This window comes from Lissotriton helveticus, chromosome 4_1 (genome assembly GCF_964261635.1).
Source record: "Lissotriton helveticus chromosome 4_1, aLisHel1.1, whole genome shotgun sequence".
NCBI lineage: Eukaryota > Metazoa > Chordata > Amphibia > Caudata > Salamandridae > Lissotriton > Lissotriton helveticus.
This window is the reverse complement of record NC_136063.1, coordinates 1,794,354,348-1,794,376,549: the sequence shown is the minus strand read 5'-3', so window position 1 is coordinate 1,794,376,549 and position 22,202 is coordinate 1,794,354,348.

The following is a 22,202-nucleotide window of genomic DNA, read 5'->3' as shown; positions in this document are numbered from 1 at the left end:
GTACATGCATCCCACAAGAAAGAAATTTACAACATTGTTTTTCTGCATTCATCTATCCCTCCGTTTCTTCTTTAGTGCGGAAAAATAAGCTATCTGTGTGGCTATATCCTTACATAATGTGGGGACACTCGTACACGCTCTTACCTATTGGGAATTGCAGGGTACACCTTCGGATATTTCTTAGATTTATCCCCTCGGTTCCACACTTCTTATTCGGGGTGGAGATCTTCCTAGTGTAAAGATATAAGGGTTCTTAAGTGTCTTTATATTTTGCCCCCTCTACCTTCTGTTGATGTTACTAGTTGGGGGATCAGTTACCTTCTTATTTAAATGAGCCCGATTGTGTGAGGGTTCTTTTCCACTTCCCTGTAGTTTTATTCAGGCGCTTCCGCTTTTCTTTTTCGTCTGTCTTTTTATCTATCTAGGTAAAGAATTATAATTATTGAGATGTCACCATCGAAGACAGTGACCTTCATGCACTTTTAAGGGGTTTCTGTCTTTTACTTCTTTACATCATCAACCACATTTGTCGTTTCTCTTACCTAAAAAGCTTTAAAAAATTTTCATGGACGGGCATAATATCTGCGTTCTTCCGTGAGTTAACTTGATATGTTCTGTCAGAAAAATAAGGTATATATATGTACGTGTGTGCGCACCCGCTTGTAAAATGATTAATCATTTGCCTGTTTTGGTTGCTATTTGCATTTCTTGTCCCCCTTTAAACTTTTTCACCACTTTTACGCTATTGTTTTAATCGCTAGCATCTTAGCCTGGATAGGAATGCTTAGTCATCTCCCTATCTTGGTTGCTATTCGTTCTTCTCATCCCGCTTTAAACTCCTTCACCCCTTCTGAACTAATATTATAATCGCTAGCAGCCTAGCCTGGATATTGCAGACTGCATCTTTTTCATGACTGGATTATATCAAATACGGCGGGTATAGCGTTGTACCAGTTGTTTATTTAAGGATTGCCGCTTGTATACATTGTTGGCTGTTTTTCCCCTAATGGACTGCCGATTCCTATCTGATGGAGCATATCTCACCATCTACACTACAGCCCCCCCTCCTGCCTTTGTGTCCTATGCCTTTTGCTCGTGTGTGACATCGCGCCCAAGTCATAAACAAAGTGCGTGCTACGCTATCTTCCACTCGTTAACAGGGGTCCCAACTCCCTGGCTACACAAGTAAATCCCCTTCTCTTACCTCGTCTCTCTGACGGTAGCGGTTCTGCCTCGTCCTCTTCCCGTTTCAGTATTGAGGAGCCGGGCGTGCTGTTTTGAAACCCCATTTGGTTCCGACAAGTGCATTCAGCTGGTGCCTGCGCATGCGCACTCTTGGTGCAGTCTTACGTTTGTTTGATCGCCATCTTGGAGTGGTAATTTTTAAGGAAAGGACCGCTATGCTCATTACAAATAGGGGTTTAGGTTCATATTCGGTAGATGTCTAATATTTATTTATTCTATTGAAGAATTATCCTGCATTTAAGGTCTATTTTGGTTCCCGATATATCCCGGATGTTTCTAACTTTCTCCATAGGTCATCATATAAGTTACCATTGGGTTTGCTCGAAAAAAGATTCTAACGGCTGTTATCCGTGTTGATCCAGTTTAGACATTTATTATAATACTATGTGGTCTCCCCAAATTTATCATTTTATTTCGTTCTAAAGGCCATGGCCACATCTTCCCATTTTTATTTAATTATTTCTGTATGCCAATGGGCACATGCCCTTATTGCCTATAGACCTATTCGTCGTTACTCTGTTTTATGCCTATTATCTTATCGCAATCCGATTTTCGTGGATTTAGTATTATTGGGGCATCATCACAGGCACAGTATTGTTCTGTTTGGCTTATTTAAAGTTCTCATTACCGGTTGTGACTCTTTTTTATTTGCTAGAAAAGAGATTCTAATGGCTGTTATCCGTCTTAGTCTAGTTTAGACATTTATTATAATACTATGTGGTCTACCTGAATTTATCATTTTATTTCGTTCTAGAGGCCATGGCCACATCTTCCCATTTTTATTTAATTATTTCTGTATGCCAACGGGCACATGCCCTTATTGCCTATAGACCTATTCATCGTTACTCGATTTAATGCTGATTCTCTTATTGCAATCCGATTTTCGTGGATTTAGTGTTATTGGGGCATCATCTCAGGCACAGTATTGTTCAGTTGGGCCTATTTAAAGTTTTTATCACAGGTTGTGACTCTTTTTTATTACCCTCACCGGGATTACTTATATCAAGGTTTCCCACTCTTCTCTGGAATTCAAGCCATTTTGAATGGTATTGAATTTAATCATGAACCATTGTTCTTGCTGTTTTCTCCTTCTTCTGCTGTCCCCTAGTCTAGTTTGTTCCCTAATTCTTTCTAGGATGACCCATCTTAGATCTTTTTCATTGTGTCCCTTTTTCCTCCAGTGATCCACTAATGGTGCATTTTCCTTGTTGTTTTTTATTGCCGATTTGTGTTCACATATTCTGACCCTGAGTTCTCTGCCTGTTTCGCCTATGTAACCCAGGTTACATGGGCACAAAATCATGTATACCACGTTTTTTGTCCTGCAGTTATTTAAAGCGGTAATCTCTTGTGTGGCTCCATTGTGTTCCACTTTCTTGGTCACTATACAAAGTTCGCATATGCAGCAGTTACCACATTTCTGGTTCCCTGTTGCTTTTGTTCCAGTTAGGGTAGTTCGACGTTCTATTACATCGTCCCTGTATGTGTGTACTAGACTTGATCTTAGGTTTTTGTTTTTCCTGTATGCATACAGAGGACGCCGTAGTGGGGTTTCAGTCCCCTCGTTAAGAATTTTCCAATTATGGTTTATTATATTCTTAACTTGGTTTGCCACTACCGAGTATTGGCTTACCATCACTATTTTCTCTTTAGTTTCTTTTTTGTCCCTCTTCTTCAGTAAGCAGTCCCTATCGTAGTAGCGAGCTCTTTTCAGGGAATGGGTAATCAGTTTCTTCGGGTAACCTCTCTCCTGGAATTTCTGCTTCATTTCTCCCGCATGTCTATAGAAATCATCTATTGTGGTGCAATTTCTCCTCAGGCGGAGAAATTCCCCAAAGGGGATAGAGTCCTTTTGGCTCCTGGGGTGATAACTTCTGTAATGCAACACCGTGTTGCGATCTGACTCCTTTTTGTATAGTTCCACTTTCAGTTGCATATCTTCATTTACTATACTAATATCTAAGAAGTTTACTCTGTTTCTGCTATATGCTGCTGTAAATCTTAGATTAGTGTCTCCCAAGTTCAGCCATGATAGAAAATCCTGAAGGAGCTCAACTGTCCCAGACCAAATAAAGAAAATATCATCTATAAAGCGTGCCCAACTCCGGATGTTCTCGTAGTATGGGCTGATCTCGTTATAGATGTGTTTATTTTCAAATACACCTACATAAATGCAGGCCAGACTCGGCGCACATGTAGCGCCCATGCTGGTCCCTTTGCGTTGTATGTAAAGGTCCTTTTTAAACAGAAAAATGTTATTGAGGAGCACCATTGTGACACACTGTACTATGAAATCCTTACTGCCCCCTATGATTTCATTTTCCTCCAGTAGAGTCTTAATCACTTCGATGGTGTCATGTTGAGGTATGTTGGTATAAAGCGACTCTACGTCGAGAGTCACCATGATTTCATTTTCTCCATCAAATTCCATGCCTTCTACCTTTGTTATCATATCAGAGGTGTCCCTGATGTATGATTTCTGTTTTTCCACTAATGGTTTTAGGAACCTATCCGCGTATTTACTCAAAGGCTCCAGCAGGGAGTCAATGGACGCCACAATAGGTCTCAGTGGGGGGTTATTTAGGCTCTTGTGGACTTTGGGCAGTCCATAAAATGCTGGAGTCTTAGGGTTCATATTGTTGAGAAACTTCCATTCCTCTTCAGTAATGTCACCTTTTGATAGTGCTTGCTGAAGTAGTGTTCCCACCTCTTTCTTTAGTGTATCCAGTCTGCTCTGGGGCACTCTCCTGTAGTGCAGTTCGTTCGACAGGAGGGTCATCACTCTCTGATCGTAATCAGTGGTGTCAAAGACTACCACCCCTCCACCCTTGTCCGCGGGTTTAATTGTTATTTGCACGTCATTGGAGAGGGAATCTATGGCATCTCTCTGTGTTTTGGTGATGTTGTGTTCCTGAAAGTGTTTTTTATTCAATAGGATTCCAATCTCTAGTTTGACCATGGTTTCAAAAATCTCGAGGTTTTTGTCTACCATCCCTAAACTTGGGGTAAAAGTGGATTTGGTCCTTAAGCCTGAATCTTGCGGGGCTTCCCTGACTGGCCTATTCTCAAAGAAACGTCGAAGACGTATCTTTCGAAAAAATGCTCTTAAATCTTTCTCTAATTGGAATTTATTGATACTTGCTGTAGGCACAAAGTTGAAGCCCATCCCTAGAACTTGTTATTCAGTACTTGTCAAGGTTCTGTGGGATAGGTTTATAATAGGGGTTTTTTCTATCGCCAGTATACCTTGTTCCTGGTCCGTTTGTACTCTTGAGGGGCCTGGTTCTGTTGGTATTCCTGATCTTCCTCTCTTGGGGCTGGTCTCCTCGTGTACTGACCTCTCCCTCTCCCACGATAGCCTCCCCGGGTTTTCTGGGGGCGCTGGTCTAAAAAAGCTTTCTCATATTCTCTGTTGGGGCCTGCGTATTCCTCCTCTTCTCTAGCATGGACATCTTCCTCCCCACTACTTTCAGATGTCCCTGAGAAATTCAAGTGTCTAGGTCGTCTTTGCTGGAATCTGACTCTCGGTCCTCCGCTCCTATTCTGTTCTTGTTTCTCTGTATAATAGTCTTTTTTGAGGAAAGGATAGACTACTTCCTGGGTAAATTTATTTATGTCCTTCCTCAGTTTCTGTGTTTTACGATTTGTCAAGTATTCACAGTACCCATTCATGTCTTGGTTAATCTCTTCTATTTTCTTTTTTGCCTCTTCTACAGCATTGCTTTCTAGGAGACTTTTTTCTAGTTCTTCCATTTCTTGTAACTCTATCAAGATAGTACTCTGAGCGGTCTCAATTATTAGGAGCATTAGGTCTCTGCTACACCTGTTACAAATAAATGTCCAGGTTTCAAGGAATTTTGGATTATCGATAAAAAGCCCCGGTTCATTCCGTATCTGGAGGCCTGTGGGTATCGTACCTGCTCTTACGTATTGTGTCATAAACTCCGCATGCAGTTCTGTTCTGATTATTTTCTTTTTTAGATTGACCAGCTGGTTCCATTTTTCCCCACCATTAGGGATTACTGTTATATTGCTTCCCCCTTTGTTGGAACTTAATATTTTGTTCAATTGTTCTTCACTAAAGCCAAAAGTCTTTAGTGTGTCCATTGTATGATTGGGACACCTACTGTTAGTTTTTTAGAGGAAAAACTAGTCAGTCAACACAAAACCTAACTCTCCAGCACAAGGCTGTTCTTTCAATTTATCTAAAGAGAGAGTACCCCACTATCACCAGGGAACAGGGTACAGTGACAAACAGTCAAAGGGGAATCCCTGGGTAAACACTCACACCTGTAACTCCAGGCCAGTCATTCATGAAGAATTAATTAAATGCTAAATTTCCACACTAAAAATGAACGTTCACAATCTTTTTAATGAAACTTAAAATTTACACAGAAATGATTTAAAAATTCAAAGGAACTTTGAATAAGTACAGTGCAAAAGAAACAATTAATCATGCAAATTCATAAAACATCATAAAAAATTTCATAATAGACATCAAAACAAATACCATTTCATTTATACTAGCTAAATATATCACAAACAATTGGAAAAGCAATTTCAACAATCAACAAAATTTAATACGGAAAAAAAAACCTTTATGTTGTGGCCTATAGATTACTTTGCCACAATTTTAGTTAGATCCAATGGTCCTTATGTATATACATGGTACAGTCAATAGTGTCGCCAACATGTGGATATCTATTGCCCCCTAGACCCTACTTGGATTCTACAAGGAAATATAAATGCGTCGACGCGTTTCGGTGCTGTGGACACTTGATTCTGTAGCACCTTCTTCAGGACTGACGTTTCTTTGGGGTCACGGCATCAAAAATTATTGATTAGCACCCTCATTCTGTATACAAGGGGAGAAAAACAAGGTATCACTATTCTATAATAGGGCATGGCATAGTTTTTATTCTGCTTTTTCTCGTCCCCGTTTCCCTTTAGTGTCTTGGGACTTTAATTTAACTCAATATCGGTATTTCGGTATGTCTCTAACATCTGCTTCCAATTATTTGTGCAGATCAAGGGCTATGGTGTTTTTATCGTCTTTCATGATGCAGACACCCTTATTACATCCAGGCATGTGATTACCAACAATGCAGGTCACATATCTAGTACATGCATCATACAAGGCAGAAATTTGGGACATTTTTTCCACACTTCTCTATTCCTCCATTCCTTCCTTACTCAGGAAAAATAAACCATCCGTGGCATATTGTGGAAACCCTTATTATATCCGGGCATCTGTTTCCCAACACTGCTGATCATATATCTAGTACATGCATCCCACAAGAAAGAAATTTACAACATTGTTTTTCTGCATTCATCTATCCCTCCGTTTCTTCTTTAGTGCGGAAAAATAGGCTATCTGTGTGGCTATATCCTTACATAATGTGGGGACACTCGTACACGCTCTTACCTATTGGGAATTGCAGGGTACACCTTCGGATATTTCCCAGATTTATCCCCTCGGTTCCACACTTCTTATTCGGGGTGGAGATCTTCCTAGTGTAAAGATATAAGGGTTCTTAAGTGTCTTTATGTTTTGCCCCCTCTACCTTCTGTTTCTCTCTTTAGATAAATTGACCAGACAAGCATACTTTGGCTATCTAGGAGTGGCTACAAGCTCCGTCCCCCAGTGTACAACAAGTTAATTGGAACTACCTAAGTATATTCTTCTCCACAGATGTCAAATAATGTTTATGCGCCTGGAGGAGCAATGCATCTTTTTTAACTTGTGTGTGTCTTCACAGAAGAGAAACTGTGGTATGTAAATCACTCCAAATGACAAAATAGGAACAGCAGCTTTGCCTATCTGCTCATATGTGTCACCTGTTGAAAAGCGAAGCTCAAATAGGGTTCTGATAATAAGTGAGTTCAGAGAGGTGTGTTTTGAGTATTAAATTCAATAACCATTGGTGCTATGTGAGGACATACCAATTTGGGAATGGCTTAACCAAATGAATAAAGAGAGAATGGGATGTATCATGATAGCTTTTCACAAGATGACATTCAGATCCATATTTTTTAATGGAATGATATCATAAGTTATGATCTGCTTTTACATTATTCAACATTTCCTGTTTTCCTCCATGAATGCATGGATATCAAATGTGGGTAGAAAATGACCTATTTGTTTTCAGAATCTTAACACTGTACACATGTGGTAATGGGTCAATAGGACAAGTGACCTGCAGCAGACAGAGATTTATTATACTCTTTTGGGGCAATATATTATGCTTGTTGTTAGAGCAACAACATTTCATTATTGAGTAACTTTTCTTTTGTAAAACTACAACATAACAAAGCTTAGTATGTTATGCGAGGATGAAAAACATAAAAAGTATCTGCAGTCACTGCTTTGAACCTGTCTTTTTGCTCCATTTCTTGATACAGTATGTTTTTAATAACTTCACCTTCAATCTCTATCACCTATGGTTATTTTCAGAGCCCCCACAAAGCTATCCATAGCCTTTAATGCAAAATTTAAAATGCAAATTACAACTAAATAATTCCCTTTTCTTTTCTTTTTTGTATTTTTCTATTTCATCACAATTTTCTTTTCCTGTTTTCTTTTTTTTCATTTAATTTATTTCTGTAAGAATTAAGGTTATTGTTTGAGGAGGGTCGAAGCTGCACTCAGACAACCACCACAATCCCTGTCACGGTAAACAAAAGTAACTAAATAAAACCTGTGCTTAACCCTCTGGTAGCTTGGCACAAAGCAGTCAGGCAACGTGTAAAGTATTTATGCAGCACACAAACAGTAATAAAGTGAAAACACCACAAAAGAAAATTCTCAAACCAATTTAGAAAAATTGAGTACATTTTAATAAATGAAATAAATGAATTGTACTAGAACAACAAAATCTAATCAAAAGAACTGGAGATACGCAGTTTCAAAGATTTAGGTAGATATAGTGCCTAACAGCACAAAGTGCCACTTGCTGTCATCTGGCCATGTTAGACCCTGAGAAATTCATAGGTTCAGGCTGATCACAATGGAGCATGGCCCAGATACAACAATGATTTTAGTCCTGCTGAAAAAGTTACTTTCTCACGGTCTTTCACAAAATGTTCAGTTTGGGGCAGAGGCAGCCACGAACACAAGAAGCACACAGAGTGTTGCTTATGGTCGTCGCTGTAGCATGAAGAGCATTCTGGGTGGTGCGGGTGGGCATTGCTTTAGCCTGAAGAGCTGGTCAGATATCGCAGATAGTTGTTTCTGGAGCTTCGTGTTCATGTTGATGCAGGTTGACATTGGGATAGCGGGATGTGCAGATCTCACATTGCCAGACATTGCTGGCAATCACTGCAGCATGAAGAGGCAGGTTCACCGGAGCTTTGTTTTGGCAGTTATTGTGCGAGGCAGAGTCTTGGCACAAAATGACCCATTCACTGTCACAAAGATTCCTAAGCTTCAGTATTTCAACTTTCTTCACAGGTGCTCAATGTAGGCCTCTGGTAGCAGCAGAGAAGTGCTCTGGAGAGCAAGGCAATCTTTATTCTGTACTGTTCAAAGGTCCAGAATTGAACTGATGAGTGGCTCTAGACATCTAATATTTATACTCGGTGGCAGCCTTTGACGTGGGGGAATTGCCTATACTACCCACACATTAAGTTCTTGAAAGTTCTTGCCTTCCCTTCTAATGGCTCCAAGAAGTCTGGGGTGCCAATAAAATAGTGTAAGGTTCTTTTGTGTGTGCATGAGGCAAAGCCCTTTAAAATGTGCATGGGCTGGTTACATCTTTGCACCCAAACATCCTGGAAGGATTAGCCGTCATGTCCACACCTAATTCCATATTTGTCACTGACTGGGAGGAATATACAAACCGCAACAGCAGCACCATTCACAGTCATGTGAACCACACATGTGGCAAAATGGTTAGGACAAGAAAATGCCAACTGCCAAAATATAATTCATTTGAGTGTAAATAACATATCTCTATCTGCTCAGAATCAAATGTTATCACTTCACGTATTCAATATAGCAAGGTCATCCAGTGTTAGTTAATAGGGTTAGTAGGCCTTACAATAATGCAAAAAGGATTTAGGAAAGTATCACTACAAAGACATGTAAAACATAAATCGATGTCATGCATTTTAATTACAGTGAACCTATGAGCATTTAGGTCCTAACTTAGGTGTGGCTTATATATATTGCAAAAGAAGGTCTAGGCCTAGGAAAATGTGTATTTTGTCAGGTAGGAGTGGCAATTTAAAAATGCACTGCAGGCCTCAGTGTATTGCCTGAGACATGTTTTAAACGGTCTCCCTCAGTGGGTTGCACAATGAGTGCTGCAGGCCCACAAATAACTTTCAATTTATTTACAGGCCCTTGGGACATTCAGTATCCTTTACTGGGGACTTACAGAGTAAATTAAATGTGTCAATTAGGCTTAAGCTCCTTCTAGCATGTTTGAAGAACAGTGCACAGATATTAAAGCACTGGTTTGCAGTGGTAAAAGGCAGAGTCCTAATGCCAAAAAAACAAATTCAGCAAAAGAGGAGGAGTGAAGACAAAAGGTTTGGGGAAACACAATGCCACGGATGTTAGGTCTAAGTTTTATTTTGGATGTAACCCACTGCACACATTTTGGATGAGCACAGACAGTGTTGGCACAATGCCTGGCCTTTAGTCAGGTCCGGTTTGGGCATATCTTGTTGTGCACAGCCTATAGCTAAGTGCAGCAGAGGTTGAAGAGAGGATTGAGCTATGGTCATGCCTTGCATGTATCCCCGTATAGATATAACACATTGAAAATGTTCTTCAGCTACACCTGGGGGTGAGTACAAACGTGGCTTGGTCTGTGGCCCAACCCTGCACCCAGCCATGTGTAGATGCAACCCACTATGTATGGACATCAAACATATGCTGTGGGGATTCATTCATCTATTAATTTGTATTTATAGAGCACAGCACTAATAACAGGTGCAATAATGCACTTTATGTAAAGCAAATTAGATACATCATGTAACACACATGGACATCAAGTATTCATCATCAACTCTGCAGTTCTTAGTGTTATGTTATGAAAGGCTATTTCTGCACAGGTGAGTTTAAAAAAAATTACAAGGAGATTAGGAGTTATTCACATGTTCTCTGTGATTTGTCTTCATAGATTTTGTGCAAAATATGGGAAGTCCTGTTTGGCAATTTTCAATTTCTTTGAGGAAGGGATTTCAAGCATTAGTATTTATTCCCCTCTGATTGGTTTTAGGTCCCCTGACTTCTAGGTAGCTAAAGAGTGCTGGATGTATGGTTTTGTGAGTTGTGCATGCAATCTTCATAGTTAAACCTGCCTCAACATGAAGCCATTGAAATGTAAATCATTCCCAAAACCCTAATTAATATAAGTTAAGAATGGCATAATGTACTCCTATGCAACTGCTTAAATATTAAACCACACATTTCACAAGAACTTTAACAAGGAATGGATGGTGTGATTTTGGTCAATAATCTATGATGGACACTGCTTTTAGGATTTTCAAGGTAAATTCACGGCTAAAGACTTCTTCTTCCCTCTCCTTGTGATGATAATATTTTACCAATGAGGCAGGCAGGAGGAGCAGAATGAACTTGTTAGGGCAAATGAAATGCGTGCGATCTATTGAGCAGTTACACTGTTTTGTAGAGGCAACTATCTTCTCTAATTTGAGAGGGGAGATTATGTGGACCCGTTGAATGTTGGGTATTTGGGAGTAGAGTGCACTTCTTCATCCACAGGTGTTGATGATAGTTCTTGTCAAATGCTCTGAAAAGCTCGCAAAAGTAGCTTTCAAGTTTTAAGCAGCACTCAGTAGGTAGATGATTTATTGGATATGTAGTGTGTTATTATACTATTTTATACAGTTACATGTCCAAGAAAACTTTAATGATATTTTTTTGATACATGTCAAAATGAGTTCCTATGGGGTCTGAGGAGACCAATGGTTGTCCTTTCCACTAGGGACAATTTCATGATATAGATGGATCTTAGCTATGCTTTAGCAAATAGTGTTGAATCTATCTGAAGCACTATGAGTAGTCATCCCCTTCTACTTGAATATCTTGCCGCAGGCAGTTATTCAGCATCCATCCAAACCTAGAATGGTATTTATAATTAACTTAATTCAACCAGTTTATTTACCACTGTATAGATATGAACACATTCCTGTAGAATTGTGTGCCTCAGAGAGCTGTATTGTCATCCCTTATTCTGATATATTATGTGCAGCTACTTACCACCATGCTTGCTCATTTTAATATGAATGTAAACAGCATGGAAAGCTTTATAGCTTTATCAGCTTGAAATACTAACAACAACTAGTAAAGCTTCTAAGCTATGGTCCTTCCTGCATGGTTTGGTTTTGGATGTCTACCAATTGCTTGCAAGCCACCCCCCTAACCCCACCAACTTCTGTTGAATAGCTAGAAATCTATGCTAGGTCATCTCTGCTCTGGTCGAATACAATACAACCTTGTCTATAAACAGTAAAAAAGCTGCCTAAATTCTTATCACGATATAGGCTTTAAAATGAGTAGGGCATGTGTCATTGGTGAGAGAAGGGATGTAATAATCAGTGTAATTAAGAATACATTTTGACTTGGGAATAGTAATGATAACATAGTTATAGCATTTTTTCTGAGTTTGTTCCCGAAGGAGAAAAAATGATTGTCTCATTTAAGTATGCTGTTCTGGATTTTTTGGGCTTGTGGTTTGATTTTTACATAGAGAGATGGTTAGAAATAGTGGGGCATGTTTTTGATAAAAGTGACACAGGGCACCGCAGCAAGTTACCTTGCTGTACTGTCCTATGTCACTGGGAAAGGGCAGGAATGCCCTATATTTAAGCAATATGGCACATTCCCATCATTTTCCCCTGCGCTTGTGCCATTGCAGAGGCTTAGTAGCAATGCAGACACTCTCGCACCATGGTGCAAGGGTGCTTGTGCTGTAGGCAGGAATGATTTTATGCGGGAGGGGAACCTTCCTGCAGAAAAATAGTTCATGGGGGCATTTTTCTCTTTAAGTGTGCTGCAGAATAAAGCACACATAGAAAGAATAAAAACGAGCTGAAATGAAATTGTTTCCCCTTGTTATGTCTCACCTGAGCAGGCGTAATTTTGTACTGCATTCTCAGGTTTACCAGGATTGGTAAATCTTGAATGCCTCCACCGGAAAGCCCAAGGGACGCTTCCCTTGCACAGAGTAAAGCAACACAGTGATTTGTGCTGCTTTGCCTTACTCTGGATTTATTATGCCATTCAGAGCCACGCATTGTGGCTTTGCGTGGCTTCATGAATCTGACTTAAAAGCTTGCATCACGCATGTACCACTTAGCATGGTACGAATGTGGGTAGGCAGACAAAATATCGATTTTTAACATCAACCCACAATAATATCGATGTTTTAATATCGAAGAGACAGAATATAGAAGGTAAGTAATATCGAATTTTTTTATATCGAAAGGACAGAATATCGAAGGTAAGTGATATCGATTTTGTTAATATCGATGTAAGTAATATCGATGTTACTAATATCGATGTTAGTAATATCGATGTTACTAATATCGATTTTTATATGATTTTTATGTATATTATGATGTATTTAATATGTTTTTTTAATGTAATTTAAGTACATTTTTTATTTTAGTATGGTAGCGGCTTGTTGGTTTATAGGGGAATAGGGTGGGAAGTAATTTAATTATAATACATTAATTATTAATTTTTAGGAATTATAAATGAATTGTAATTAATTGGTAATTGATTTTTATTAATTGGTAATACATTTTAATTAATTGATTAATTGATAATTATGCTCTGTAGCGGGTTGTGGGTTTATAGGGTAATAGGGTGGGAAGTAATTTAATTATACTAAATTATTTATTAATTTTTAGGAATTATACATAAATTTGAATTAATTGGTAATTAATTTTTATTAATTGGTAAAAAATTTGAATTAATTGATTAATTGATAATTTCGTTCTGCAGCGGGTTATGGGCTTATAGAGGGATAGGTTGGGAAGTAATTTAAATGTAATTGAGTAATATTTTATTTTCATTCATTGTTTTTGTTAATTATATTATTGTGAATTTGCTTAGTAATTGGTAATTAATTTTTATTAATTGGTAATTCATTTTTATTAATTGATTAATTGATAATTATGCTGAGTGTATTATTTTATTATTGGCATTTGTTGTGCGTTTATAGGGGAATAGTGTGTAATTAATATGTAATTAATTAGGTATTACATTTATAGTTGTGTATTAATAATGAATTTATTGGATATTAATTATTCATTGGTAATTATGGTTTTAATCATTATTTATTGGTATTTGTTAATAGTATTTAATAATTAATGTATTAGATATTTTTAAATATTAATTTATGTTATTTTTAACTTCTACGCTATCCAACAGTTTCCCTAATGTTGCACTCTCTGGAGTTGGAATAGTAATTTTTACCCCTACGCTATCCAACACTTTCCCTACTGTTGCACTCTCTGGAGTTGGAAGAGTAATTTTTACCCCTACGCTATCCAACACTTTCCCTGCTGTTGCACTTTCTGGAGTTGGAATAGTAATGTTTACCCCTACGCTATTCAACACTTTCCCTACTGTTGCACTCTCTGGAGTTGGAATAGTAATTTTTACCCCTGCGCTATCCAACACTTTCCCTACTGTTGCACTCTTTGGAGTGGGAATAGTAATTGTTACCCCTACGCTATTCAACATTTTCCTTACTGTTGTTTTTTTTGGAGTTGTAATAGTATTTAATTCCCTCTGTTATTTAATATTTTTTGTATTGTTTTAGTTAATGTCGTATTTAATTAATTTTAAAAATAGTAAGAGTACATTTTTTTTAAATTTGTTTTTCATAATTATTTAATATTTATGTTAATATTTTATGTGCATAGATGAATTTGTAATTCATAATATTTATAATTATTTATGTTATTAAAGTATTAAAATGGATTATTAAGTATCTATATTACATATTATAGGTATATGTTTAATTAATATTTATTACATGTTGTATATCACTTATTAATTTTAAATATTATAAACTATTTTTAACTGTATTATTACTTTATTTTACATATTTTTTTTATTTAAAAAAACGATATTAAAAAAATGATATTTTTGACATCGATATTTTTTTTCGATATTTTTGTACTTACCATGTTGTAGATAGGATGTCGATATTGTTGACATCGATATTTGTGCTCCGATATTTTTGTAGGTCGATATTTTGTCTTTCTAAATTTTGTCAGACATTCACGAATGTGATGCAAGCCTCTCGTAAATATGCCCCAGTGTTTAAAATGCAGGACATTCTGGTTCTACCAGAAAGCATTAATCTGTGCTTATTAACTATATTGCCTTATAAGTTCAGGTTTAGTTCACTTTGGAGGGGAACAAATGTGGCACAGGAGGGGAGTTCTAGTGACTTAATAGATTTTTGAAGTTATCTCTTGCTGGAAGCATGATAAAGCATTTCTTTGGTGAGCACATAATCAGGAATTAGATTTTAGGATTTATTTTAAGTATTCTGTTTGACATACAGTTTTGAAATTGCGGTAGGCAACATTTTAGGTGTTCTGTCTGCTTGCTTTGATTAATGCTTGCATATGTAATTAGGTGTCATTGGCATGTGGATGATTTGTGATACCCATTCTGTTTAAGATATGCTTTAATCCTCAAGATAAAGCTCGAAAAGAATATCGGACAAGTTAGGCCTTTCTGGTACACCTTAAGGACAGTGTGAGACATTTAAAGGAGGAGTTCAACTACTTGATGTAGATCTTTTTAGGTATGACTCAAACCTTCGTAATGTGGTTTCATCAATGCTATATCTTAAGAATATTGTGTCCGTAGCACTTTATTATGAGGTGCATCGGAAACAACCAATAATATAAGAAGACATGATTCCCCAGCGTTTATCATCTAAATGGCATCATCAATGATATTTAATATGGTTGTTTGCGTACTAAGTAATTTTGCAAAACCTAATTAATTTACTTTGATAATGGCATTTATTCCCGTGTAGCTGCTTAAATGTTAGACCACGCATTTCTCAATAATTGTAATAAGGACTGAAAGACATGTCAAAAAGTGTAATTTATATTAGAAAGGGCTGGTCCCTTAGCTTCAATTGTTTTTTTTTCTGCGGGTTCCTCTCATTTCAAGGATAATAATTAGTTGCCTCGCTACACATCATTTTGTTTTTTCTGCTCGTTTTGGACCACCACTGTTGGTCGCCCTAATCCTGGATGTGCAGGCGGGGTTTATGCCTGGCTACCATACACCTTTGCTGTATCTTGGCAATCATATTAGGAACTCTCAATTTGGTTTTTCACCTTTTCTCTGGTTGTTATCCTCCTTTATGCATAGCACTCTTGGGGTCGCCAAACAGATTGAGTCCTAATAATGATCCCTCAACTTAATGAGATGGAAACGCTGTTGACTTTGTAATTTACATGCCCTTATTGGAATTTCCTAATATAATAATAATTGTAATTAGTGTACTTCTGTGTGTCAGACTTATAGCCATTTATTCATATTTGTGGGTCACTTTTTTTTAGCATAAAAATGTTTTTTCTCAATGCCATTTTCTTATTGCTGCTTAATGCATTTTGTAAACTCATGTTTATGTTTTTTATTGTTATTAAAACTACATCATTTCTTCTTATGATTTTGAACCAGGGCCCACTGTTGTTTTGGCGATATACTCAGAAATCACTACTGTCATCACTACTTTTTTACTATTTTTATATTAGATGCAGTTACTTGACACCTTGTTTGATCCATGTTACACATATATCGACAACAGGAAGAACTATGTTACCCTCAAAGATTACATGATAACCAATCATGCTTTTAAGCTGTGATGCTGCCTTGCTTGTTAAGATCTGTGAAGTCCACAAATTTCTTAAATTCACCCCCACTATCACTACTAAAGTCTACGGAATAGCAGGATTAATATACTTGGTCACACCTACTCTGTCTAAATACAAAGTGTCATTGCCTGTCAAAAGAAAAACTGTGAGAAATCTTGGCTAGAGGTGTGCGAAATGCTTTCACATTAAAATTCAACCCATGTTCCTTAAAAGAAAATGGATGTCTTTAAAAAAATGAAAAGTTTAAGTAGCATTTTTTAAGAGTGGGCTCCTGTGGTCTATTGTCAGTAGACTATAGGATAGTTGCCTATTCTTAAACAATATTCATTCCCATATGTGATGGCTTACCACCTTCTCTGAAGAGGTGGTAAAATATTAATGTTTTGTGACTGGTTTTGGATGCAAAACATTGATACATCCCTAATCAAATCCGTATGTGGAAGGGACGCCCCAACAACACATATTCCAAATACCGATTCAGGATGTGGTCGCAAACACAATTTGTGATTCGGCAACATATTTCTAAATCACAATTTGTATCAGCACACAAAAAAAGTTTTTGTTGTCACAAACGGTATAATTCTGTAAATCAAACATTTTGCAAAGGCAAAAATGCGTCCCATAAAAAAAAACTGAAATGTGGTCTCTTGGTCATTAAGTGGTATTTCATAATATTATACACACTTGCTCTCTCTGTTCAGAAGGTCAGCTATTGCTGTAATTTCTGTCAGCATAACGAGGTTACATGAGAGATTAGTTGACACAAATTAAAAACTTCTATACTTTTCAAAAGGCTCGTATGTTCAATTGTTTCTCTTAACTAGCGCTTTCTGGATAGACCTTCCCTGCTAACTTTTAAGACTGTGTCAACGCTAAATAATCTGTTGTGCAAGTAGAGCTTTCTGGGAATCAAAATCGAATTAAATTCACAACCATATGTAGGGCTAACTGATATCTTAATACCAACACGACCCCATATTTACATTCCTAACTTTAATTCCCAAATCAGTTGGGCTCTATAGACACTGTTTTCTCCATTATAACCATTTCAACTAATAAAATGGTAAGCATGTCTTTGTTAATAGGTTTGTCTTTGAATATGAACTCTAGAACCATTATGGTAGTAACTGTGAGTACGTACACCTTGTAATTTTCTCTACCCTTTTTTGTGCCGCCACCGATAAAGGAGTATCTATACTAAGCCTCTCGCTCTTATGCGATTTTGGTTCCTCATTTTTCAGTTTGATGAGATCCACAGTTGAACCACAGTACAGCGAACACACATCCCACTGTTTGGACAATGGAACTGCCACAATACTCGAGCAGAATTCATCTCTCATTTTGGTGGTGCCATTGTGAAATGTGAAGAAGAAAAGAGAGCACAATCATTCGAGTCTCAAAATGCTAGGAGAAGTACATCACTATTGATTTACAAGTATTTATCTATTTTTTCATGGTTCTAACGATGCCCATTAAAGTACATAATTGTGAGACATTGTGTAGCCTTTCACTTTGGTAAACATCACTAGCGCGCTCAAGGCAAAAGCCCTTTGACAATGCCAAGTGACTTAACGGCACACAGATTAGAGTGCTATAAATGTTCAGGAACTGCCAATTTGGACAAATTCTAGCAAAATGTAAAATTGTACTAAAAATGCAGCAAATGTGTTGGTGTTCTCGCTCTTCGGACCTGGAAATTGCATTCATTTTCTACTCTTGAACAGATGTGAACATTTTACAAAATTAAAGGGGCATATTACCAAGGGCCATTATCGCCACTTTAGTGGGACTTTTTCCCGCTGAAGCGGCGATAATTTTATCGCCCGATTGCCAAGCTGTCGCTAACAAGCTTGTAGGCGATAGCGGGCATTTTGGGGCCCACTTTGCAGGTCAGCGATAATTATCGCTCATGACATGCAAAGTGGGCGTGCCAAAATGTCAGCGACTGAAAACAGTCGCTGCAATCGCTATCGCCTATGATCAACACTGGCGTAGTTTTGAAAATATTCACGCTAAGCGCGAATATCTCCAAAAGCTAACGCCTGCCCTGACCAGTTCTTAGCCATGTTAGCCAATGAGAGGTGGATAACATGGGTAAGAGCATTGTCACGTTAATGCCTGAATATCGCTATGTTGACAGCGATATTCACGCACTTCGCCTGTTTTTATCGCTCCTGAGATAAACCTTGCTAATAGCAAGGTATCTCAGCGATAAAAACAGGTGAAGGGCGGCGATAGAAATATTCCCGCTAAGCCAACACAGCGATAATTATCGCTAGTTGTTGGTAATATGCCCCAAAATTACTTAAACAAAGCGATGTTTCTTTTCTATACATATTTGAAAATGTGCATGCTCTCTGAAATGTGGTGGGTGGATTCAGTGAGCACCCATGAGTCAATAATTATATTAACTCGCAAGATTTATGAACATTCTGTATGAACACTGTATACTACTCCAGCTCAATGCGTATGAGTGTGCATCCCGCACGGTTTCTGCCAAATAGTTCTTAGCATAGCTCAAATACAATATATGACCATACTTTTATTACATGCTTGTAATTTTGAGAATTGAACACCCGTCTTATGTAGATGTGGTTTTCTTTCTTTTCAGCTTATTTTAATATAGAAACTTCCACTTTGATTTATGTTATATTGAAGAGAATGACATAAATGTAGTGAATCACATCCAAGTGTGGGAAGTCACCTTACATTGGACTGGATCACAAAAGGTTTGACTGGTACAAGTACATGTACTATACCTGAGAACAGCTTAGTACAACAGTGTATCATCACCATCGGAATGTGTAGTAATAAGTACTTCTGTGACATTAAAGTGCTTTTGCTTTCCATAACAAAGAAGTACTGGGCTAGACATTGGGGCCTGATTCTGATGCGGGTTGGAAAGCTTCTCGACCAAATCGGTTTGGAAATGGCTTCCGACCCACTCGGATCGGGAGAGTCCAACCAACGGAGTACGATGCATCCGGATGCTTCCAGATACGATTTTGTTGGACTCCCATTGACTTCAATGGGAGCATATGTTCCTAACTGCATCATAATTAGGCCCTGGGTTGGGAAGACACATTCCCGATCCGATTTGGAAGGAGCAAATGCCATTAGGAGGCCTTCCTAACTGCATCAGAATCAGGCCCTAGGTGGGAATGCTTTCCTAACCGCATCAGAATCAGGCCCTTAGTTGTTGTGTCTGTTGGATGGCTGCTGAGTTCCAAGCTCTTGCCACCCACACCACCTCCCTGAGAAGGCTATGGGGAATATTGTCAAGAATGTGTGATAATTATCGCAAAACTAGCTTAACGTTGTATTCTCAACACAGCGGTACCATGTGTTAGTCTCACGATAACAAGTCAAATAACTGCGTTAAAATTAACGCGATGCTTGAAAAATGAGAAGCGGCGCTGTCCCAAACCGCGATACAAAAATCTGCGATAACCAGCAACAGGCCTGCAATTCCCACGCGTCATGCTGAAAAATACACCATAAAAGCAGAGAAAAAAACTCTGAGATGACAATGTATGAGTACAACCTCACATCTGTGACATGGTACAAATGTCCACTGTCCCGCATCAAATAGGCATCTCCTCACAATCAATCACAATGTACATTGTTATGCAGTCTGTATGTAAACTTTGCTAATGCAATACATGGAACACACTGTGAAACCTCATCTTCCCCTTACATTGCAGAGGGACAATTAACACTTCCGGCAGAGTAGACCTTACATCACGTCAGTGATGATGGAGACGACCCCCAGGACAACAACTAAAATGAACTCCAATGGTTCATGGACAACCTCCGCACCCTACCTCCAGTAGCAAGGCAGCTCAGCATTATCGAGGTGAGCCCACTCCCTGCACAGACCACACAGCAACACAGCAGGAAGCACACACCACCACGTCTGGCTCCCAGCACCTCACCGAAGAACACATGGTGTTCCAACGCTGTGTGTTAGACCGCCAGAAAGAGCTGGCTGAACAGAAGCGGGTGGGGTTTGACCTCATGGCAGCCAAACTAGATGCCATACATGGGTGTCTAAGTTCCATCAGGGACCACTGACACTCCCTAACAGACACCCACAGTCCACCTCATGCCCTCCAACAATCCATGGCTGGCGTAACTGGAGGCATGACTCGGAGACAACAACTGTTTAGTCAGAGTGGCCACAGCGAAGTCATCCGTGATTTGGGAAACATAAGGAGGGTCATGGAGAACATGGAGCGGATATAAGCTCAAAGAATGGCTACGATGGCTGCACACGAGAAAGCTGTAGATGTGATCTTCCATGCCTTGCAGATCCCCATCATGGGAGTGATGCCACACGACATTGTGCAGATGAATGCTGCTGCTACTTCTACATCCACATCTCCGGCCCCTGATGTGTCAGTGTCACACAGTGCTGCAGACCAAACACCACCATCCACATGTGAGGCACATGAAACATCAGAGGACAAAGATGAGGATGAATCTGCCTTAGTGGTAAGATGGTAGCAGTAGCACTCATCTCCGCCATGCGGCTTGTTTCTGCTTGGTTCTGCTCTCTGCATCATGCCCTGGAATAACACATTCCGCCGTCACCAGATACACTCTGCAACACTAACCTTGGACCTCGACATGACTGCCATATTTGTCTGCTTAACAATGACACAGCAATCAGCCCGTGGACTGGACACTTCCCCTATTGAGTAACTTGTCAATCTCTAAATGACTCTGGTTGGCCTTCCACGGGCTAACATTGTAAAGTGTTGTCTGCATGGCCCAGTACTAAGACAGCTGCAACACTCCACTGAACGTGAGCAATACATACTAATACACACAGACGTGTCAAGTCAATGAATAATCAAGTATGAAAGCATGGACGAATGTAGGAGCAGTGATTCCCCCTTACGTCCATGTTGCTCATGTTGTGGGACTTGAGTCACAGGGTGCATCCCTGCATCATGCTGGTACAGATTTGATCCCAAAAGAAGGCCTGTTGTCAATTGTAGGTCACAAATGACAGCCTATATGTAATGATTTGTGACACTTGTGAAACGCTGATGAGTCAGTGATGTCATTTGAGATGTCATCAGTGATGTCATCAGTGATGTCACTGACCATGTCATGAATGATGTAATATGTGACATCATCAGCAGTGGATTGCGGGCGCGTGAGTTATACATAGTACAGCTAACTATAACAGAGGAATTTCAATGGTTTTGTAAGAGTGAAATGTCCAGCTAACTATAACACCCCTGAAACCTATGTTTTTTCAGTGAATTTCTAAGGTTTTTTTTAATGATAATTCCTAACTAAAACCTGCCTGAAACCTTTGGTTTTTTCTGTGAATTTTTAAGGGTTTCTAAATGCTAATTCCTAACTATAACCTGCCTGAAACCTATGGTTTTTTCAGTGAATTTCAAAGTTTTTTAAAATGGCAATATCTTACTACAATAGCCCTATGACAAATGGTGTTTGTTAAGAAAATTAAAAAACACGTGTATACTTTTTATAGTACAAACAAACTTAACAGTAGTGTTTTATAACTTATAATTAAGGCTCCCGGTTTTCCGTTTAAACGGATTAATACATGTAAATACAGACGGAAAACCTTTTGGTTTTTGTCTGTATTTATATATAGAAACGGGAAAATACTTAGAAAACAGATGCTCCGGCCACCTCTGTGCTCCTCTATAAAATATGAGTCAGAGGTGCACAGGGGCTGCCAGAGGAAATCGCAAACTGCTGGCCTCAAACTGCCGCTCCAAAGAGGGGTGAACTAGTGCAGCTGGGAGCGCCGTGTCATGAGGCTCTCCAGGACCCCTCGCAGCGGTGTTCAGGCAAGATGTAAATTGTTGGAGCAGTGCAAGCAGCAGATGTCCATTAAGAGGTGTGAAAACACCCCAGGACATCGGCTCAAGCCCCAGCAACCTTTTGTTTTAGTTTTTGTAGGGGAGGGGGGAAGGAGGGTGATGAGGCAGGGCACAGAGGGGGCAGACATGCCTCTAACAATGAATAGCTCGCACGAAACGGAGGGGGTCAAAGGCTGTGCATTAAGAACACCATTTATTTTA